The sequence below is a fragment of the Schistocerca serialis genome, chromosome 7 (assembly GCF_023864345.2).
Source record: "Schistocerca serialis cubense isolate TAMUIC-IGC-003099 chromosome 7, iqSchSeri2.2, whole genome shotgun sequence".
In the NCBI taxonomy this organism is placed as follows: domain Eukaryota; kingdom Metazoa; phylum Arthropoda; class Insecta; order Orthoptera; family Acrididae; genus Schistocerca; species Schistocerca serialis.
In genome coordinates, this window is record NC_064644.1 from 371488427 (window position 1) to 371495603 (window position 7177).

Below are 7177 nucleotides of genomic sequence, written 5' to 3' on the forward strand. Positions count from 1 at the left end.
ACAGCTATCTGATCATTTAACTGAGAGATAAACATTTTTTTTACTATATCAGTGTCACATGTTTACGCAATACGCAGTTGGGTAACTTCACACTTATGAAACTGTATTTTGTCTGTACTTTGTAAACTGTTCATATTTTTTCGGAACCATTGTGATACTATGAGAGCTTTGAATGATATATTTGGCAAGGGAGCATGATTTTAAAGTACGCTTGAGGTAGATGACACTATTGAAATGAGCAGAGAATTTTTTTTAGGTTTTGAAATTATTACAGAAAGCTACGACGTTTCTGAGATTTGACTGAGGTGTTATGATGTTATTATTACGATGACGATGTGTACTATGCTGTTGAGATATGTTTATGATCAATAAGATGATGCTACCATATATGAGGAATAAGAAGTATGTTGGAAAACAAGAATCGTACTTTAAGAGTTATGAAATGTGCGTAAATGCGTGACTGTATCACAATGCTGACGAATATTTTATTTGGACACTTATATTTATAGGGTTTTGTTTCTACACATTTGCAACGCAAATTCTCGACCCGTGAAATTTTGTATATGAGACTGTCACAGTAGCGGAAACTGCTGTCGTAAATATTTCCGTAAGAAAGTTAAGTGACCACCTGCACGTAATGCGTCGCGGGCACCCACCTGGGCGACAGCCGCCCGAAAAAAAGCCATTAGCCTTTCAGCGGCACAGGTAGAATAAAAGAAAGGGGAGGCCATTGTCCTCGCTATTGACATTTCCTTGTTGAAAGCATACTGTAGAGCTCATAATTTATGATATTTACTAAACTGCCTAATGAAATGATTAGAAACATTTTACATCTATTGTCTTTGTAGTTAAGAGATTGCTCATTTTGTTTAATATCTGGTTTCCAGCTGTGTTGCAGCATTGGTTTCATAAAATAAAATTAAATGCATTTGCTAATGTGAACACTTTCTGTCAACAGATCTATTAAATAATAATTTTGTGATCCACATTCTTCAAAAAAGGAGCACTTGGAAAGGAAAGAACAATAAGAAGGGACTAGTAACAGTAACTGCATACATAATATTCTTTTAAGTACATGGTAATATTTCTTTTACAATAAGTTGTTGTGGTGCACCACTTTAATTACTTAGACATTAAGATGTGATTATACATTTCCCTTATCTGCATTGTTATCTTTAGTGTACTATTTTTTCTGCGTGAGCTATGTCATGTTTAGATATAAGCTGCTGTTTGCCAGGCATAGTGCTACTGAACTTTAATTTGTGTTACTCTGCTAAGCCAGATTTATTTTTTTGTTTGCTGCGCATTGCCTCATATTAGTTGTAATGTTGAATTGCTTGGTAATTTAGATTTACTGTAGCTTGCTTTGCGATTTTCCATTTTTTTTATTGCTGTTTATATTAATTGTTTTATGTGCTGCTGCATTGCCTCGTCCCTTAGTTTAGCATCTGAGCTCAGTAGATTTAAGTTAGCTTAAGAGAGGGTAGACTATATAAGAAACTGACTATGGAGAATAGGTAAAGAATGCATTGCGAAGTCATATGAAAAAGATTTGGGCCCAAATGAGTATTGTACAATCAGAAATAATTATTTTGAAAGAAATATGAACAGAATACAGAAAGCAGGCTTAGATAGGACTTTTTGGGAATAATGATGAACAAAGGGAGATCTCCATGCAAAATACTGCAGTAAGACAAACCCTGTCCTTTCCCTTTTGTGTTATCCCACTATGTGTTTGTGTACCCTTGTGTATTTGTTTTCTTCCTGTCTCTGTGTAGTTTCATAGAATTTTTTCTTCTTTTAATATTAAGCTACATTCACTATGATGAGGAATACTGTTATCCTCGAATATAATTGGCATTAATAATATGTTATTTACTTTGTAAAGATGTTAGACATTATTAGTTCTGTTTAATGCTCATGTGTGAAGTTGATGTTTCAAAAGTTATTGTGATCTTTTACGTATGTACTCATGTCATAATTCCACTGATGTATATGTTAGTTCGATTCTTTTGTAAAGCCTGTACTACAAATGTTATCTGTATTGTTATGTTTTTAATTATGTATTCTGTACCTTTGTTATTGTATTCTTATGTTATAAAATTGTAATTGACACCAGTTCATCAAATTAAGTAACTTGTAAGTTACATTTCACTGCACACATTTCTGTTGGTCATAGTATATGGACAATATGTGAGAAGTAGGGACTGTTAGTGTTTGCACGTGTGTTAATAATTCAGCAAGGGACTGGATAACAGCATTGTTGGTTCTAAGGACAATTTCAAAAACTTTGTGAGTGCACAAGTGGTGGTTTATGGACTTGCTATATTATCCGCAAGACTCTTCAATGGTGATTGTGCACCTGCACAGTCACAACAGGTTCACGCGTCGGACCCGAGTGTCAATTGCTCACATCGAATAAGAAATTCATTTGATATTGACGGCGAGCTTTTTGCGCTGACTCAGCCACTGACGTGCGATCAGTTTGCACAAAACGCTAGGGCTCGTCCGGGATTTGAACCCGCGACCTCCTGCACCCTAAGCAGGAATCATACCCCTAGACCAACGAGCCCTGTGACACGGCGAATGCCAATTATTCCAGTCCCTCGATGTCGTCCAGGGTGCCCTGGAAGTCTCGTGTACGCTGGCGGGATGGGGGCGGCGCGAATTCCCGCGGTCGGCGGCCTTCCTGGGCTATTGGTACCTTCATGTAGAGCTGGCTGCTGGCTATCTCTACCAGGACTACAGTGGGTCTACTCTGTGATGACCTACCTACCAATATTCTTCAAAACTTCGACTGACTCTGCGATGGGTTTGCTCAGTTGTAGCCCATTACCTGTATGCATGTCAAGAGTCAGCACTGTCTTTCCGTTGGAAGGACAACACTACTTCTTCAAGACTGCGTGGAAATCCACTACTTCTGTGTGCATTTTCTTTTACTGCTCAGACTTTGAGAAAAACTCTGCATTTTTACTGTGATGAACAATCTGGACTGTCTTTATGGACTGTGAGAAATTTTTAGCTTTTGACCAACATTGTATCAATAAGTGTGTGCATTTGATTTCTTTGTTATTGTAATTATGAAAAATTTTTTCAAATCTGTATTGGCCACTGTCCAATCCAATTTGTAAAATTTTTTGTGGGGAGCATGGGGGCTATGTAAGTAGGCTGTTTAGGTTTTTTATTGGTAATGCCACCTCTGTATGAAAATCACTGGCTGTGCTGTGTGCAGTCTGTGGCTGCTTTGCATTGTTGTAATACTCGCCATTGTAGTGTTAGGCAGCTGGCTGTGAACAGCGCGTAGCGTTGCGCAGTTGGAGGTGAGCCGCCAGCAGTGGTGGATGTGGGGAGAGAGATGGCGGAGTTTTGAAATTTGTCATGAACTGCTATATTTATATATGATGATATCAAGGTAAATACATTGTTTGTTCTCTATTAATATCTTTCATTTGCTAACTATCCCCATCAGTAGTTAGTGCCTTCCATAGTTTGAATCTTTTATTTAGCTGGCAATAGTGGCGCTCGCTGTATTGTAGTAGCTTGAGCAGCGAAGATTTTTGTGAGGTAAGTGATTTGTGAAAGGTATAGGTTAATGTTAGTCAGGGCCATTCTTTTGCTGGGATTTTTGAAAGTCAGATTGCATTGCGCTAAAGAAATTGTGTGTCAGGTTAAGGACTGTCGTGTATAATTGTTCAAAGGGGACGTTTCAACTGGTGATGAAAGTTGTTTTTTCAGTACGATCCAGAGACGAAACGCCAAAGTTCGCAATGGTTCTCAAAGGGTTCACCCAGACCAAAAAAAGCTCGCATGTCAAAGTCAAAAGCGAAATGCATGCTTGTGTGAATCTCTGATTCCAAGGGAATTGTTCATAAAGAGTGTGTGCCTTCTGGACAAACAGTTAACCAATATTACTACAAAGAAATTTTAGGAATACTTCGTAAAAGAGTTCTTCGTGTCCGTGCCAATACTGCTGATAATTGGATTCTGCAGCACGATAATGCGCCATCTCATTCTGCTCTTTCAGCACAGCAATCTTTAACCTCAAAACAAATTTCAGTACTACCACAGCCACCTTATTCACAAGATATCGCCCCGTGCGTTTTTTTTTCTATTTCCAAGGGTCAAAACGGAGGTCAGGGGACACCATTTTCAAACAACGCAAGTTGTCCAAAAAGCTGTGACGAGGGTCTTGAAGGGTATTACAGAAGATGAGTTCCAGAAATGTTACCATCAATGGAAGGAGCGCTGGAAAAAGCATGTGTAATCAGAAGGGAACTACTTTGAAGGAGACAACACTAAACTTGACTTAAACGGTAAGCAACATTTTTTTTTCATATCTGTCTCATTACTTTATTGTCACACCTCGTATATACTATGTAAGACAACATACAATACTGAAGTCTTTAGGGTATCGCAACCACACTTCCTTAATTTCTTTGCAAACATCTCGTTTGCGGAGCCATGCTTCTATTACATACAATCTGCATGACAACGCATGTGACAAACGTTTTATTCACCAAATGCTGTCTATGACAAAGACATTGTCCAGTCACGTTAATGTGATCACCTGTGAAAATCCTGAATAACCACCTCCTGCAGCGCCAACCGCTGCGATACGTGCAGGAAGACAGTCGATGGGCTTCTGGAAGGTACCGATACGGATGAGGAGCTATGGCTACTTCAACGCCGTTATCAGAGTCACTACGTTTCTTGACTGAGGATCAATGGCGCGAACAGCCCGATCGAGGTGCTCCCACAGCTTCTCGATTGGGTTTAAATTCGGGGAGTTTGATGGCCAGGGGAGTACGCTGAACTCACCTTGGTCCTCTTCGAACCACACACGTACACTGTCAGCTGTGTAACACGTTGCGTTGTTCTGCTGGTAGATGCCATCGTACCGAGGAAAAAACGAATTGCATATAGGGGTGGACATGGACCCCAACGATAGATGCATACTTAGTTCATCTACATTTATACTCCGCAAGCCACCCAACGGTGTGTGGCGGAGGGCACTTTACGTGCCACTGCAATACCTCCCTTTCCTGTTTGCGTATGGTTCGCGGGAAGAACGACTACCGGAAAGCCTTCGTGCGCGCTCGAATATCTCTAATTTTACATTCGTGGTTTCCTCGGGAGGTATAAGTAGGGGGAAGCAATATATTCGATACCTCATCCAGAAACGTACCCTCTCGAAACCTGGACAGCAAGCTACACCGCGATGCAGAGCGCCTCTCTTGCAGAGTATGCCACTTGGGTTTGCTAAACATCTCCGTAACGCTATCACGGTTACCAAATAACCCTGTGACAAAACGCGTCGCTCTTCTTTGGATCTTCTCCATCTCCTCTGTCTATCCGACCTGGTACGGAACCCACGCTGATGATCAATACTCAAATGTAGGTCGAACGAGTGTTTTGTAAGCCACCTCCTTTGTTGATGGACTACATTTTCTAAGGACTCTCCCGATGATTCTCAACCTGGCACCCGCCTTACTAACAATTAATTTTATATGATCATTCCACTTCAAATCGTTCCGCACGCACACTCCCAGATATTTTACAGGAGTAACTGCTACCATATAATCATGCAATAAAGGATCCTTCTTTCTATGTATTCGCAATACATAACATTTGTCTATGTTAAGGGTCAGTTGCCACTCCCTGCACCAAGTGCCTATCCGCTGCAGATCTTCCTGCATTTCGCTGCAATTTTCTGATGCTGCAACTTCTCTGTATACTACAGCATCATCCGCGAAAAGGCGCATGGAACTTCCGGCACTAACTACTAGGTCATTTATACACTCCTGGAAATTGAAATAAGAACACCGTGAATTCATTGTCCCAGGAAGGGGAAACTTTATTGACACATTCCTGGGGTCAGATACATCACATGATCACACTGACAGAACCACAGGCACATAGGCACAGGCAACAGAGCATGCACAATGTCGGCACTAGTACAGTGTATATCCACCTTTCGTAGCAATGCAGGCTGCTATTCTCCCATAGAGACGATCGTAGAGATGCTGGATGTAGTCCTGTGGAACGGCTTGCCATGCCATTTCCACCTGGCGCCTCAGTTGGACCAGCGTTCGTGCTGGACGTGCAGACCGCGTGAGACGACGCTTCATCCAGTCCCAAACATGCTCAATGGGGGACAGATCCGGAGATCTTGCTGGCCAGGGTAGTTGACTTACACCTTCTAGAGCACGTTGGGTGGCACGGGATACATGCGGACGTGCATTGTCCTGTTGGAGCAGCAAGTTCCCTTGCCGGTCTAGGAATGGTAGAACGATGGGTTCGATGACGGTTTGGATGTACCGTGCACTATTCAGTGTCCCCTCGACGATCACTAGTGGTGTACGGCCAGTGTAGGAGATCGCTCCCCACACCATGATGCCGGGTGTTGGCCCTGTGTGCCTCGGTCGTATGCAGTCCTGATTGTGGCACTCACCTGCACGGCGCCAAACACGCATACGACCATCATTGGCACCAAGGCAGAAGCGACTCTCATCGCTGAAGACGACACGTCTCCATTCGTCCCTCCATTCACGCCTGTCGCGACACCACTGCAGGCGGGCTGCACGACGTTGGGGCGTAAGCGGAAGACGGCCTAACGGTGTGCGGGACCGTAGCCCAGCTTCATGGAGACGGTTGCGAATGGTCCTCGCCGATACCCCAGGAGCAACAGTGTTCCTAATTTGCTGGGAAGTGGCGGTGCGGTCCCCTACGGCACTGCGTAGGATCCTACGGTCTTGGCGTGCATCCGTGCGTCGCTGCGGTCCGGTCCCAGGTCGACGGGCACGTGCACCTTCCGCCGACCACTGGCGACAACATCGATGTACTGTGGAGACCTCACGCCCCACGTGTTGAGCAATTCGGCGGTACGTCCACCCGGCCTCCCGCATGCCCACTATACGCCCTCGCTCAAAGTCCGTCAACTGCACATACGGTTCACGTCCACGCTGTCGCGGCATGCTACCAGTGTTAAAGACTGCGATGGAGCTCCGTATGCCACGGCAAACTGGCTGACACTGACGGCGGCGGTGCACAAATGCTGTGCAGCTAGCGCCATTCGACGGCCAACACCGCGGTTCCTGGTGTGTCCGCTGTGCCGTGCGTGTGATCATTGCTTGTACAGCCCTCTCGCAGTGTCCGGAGCAAGTATGGTGGGTCTGAC

General features: G+C 43.7%; 1 non-coding gene across 1 annotated transcript; it reads right to left on the reverse strand.

Annotated features, from left to right (window-relative positions):
* Positions 1-2500: 2500 nt before the first annotated feature.
* On the reverse strand, positions 2501-2572 carry Trnap-agg (transfer RNA proline (anticodon AGG)). Its single transcript has one exon. It is a non-coding gene; the product is annotated as a tRNA-Pro (tRNA).
* Positions 2573-7177: the final 4605 nt, after the last annotated feature.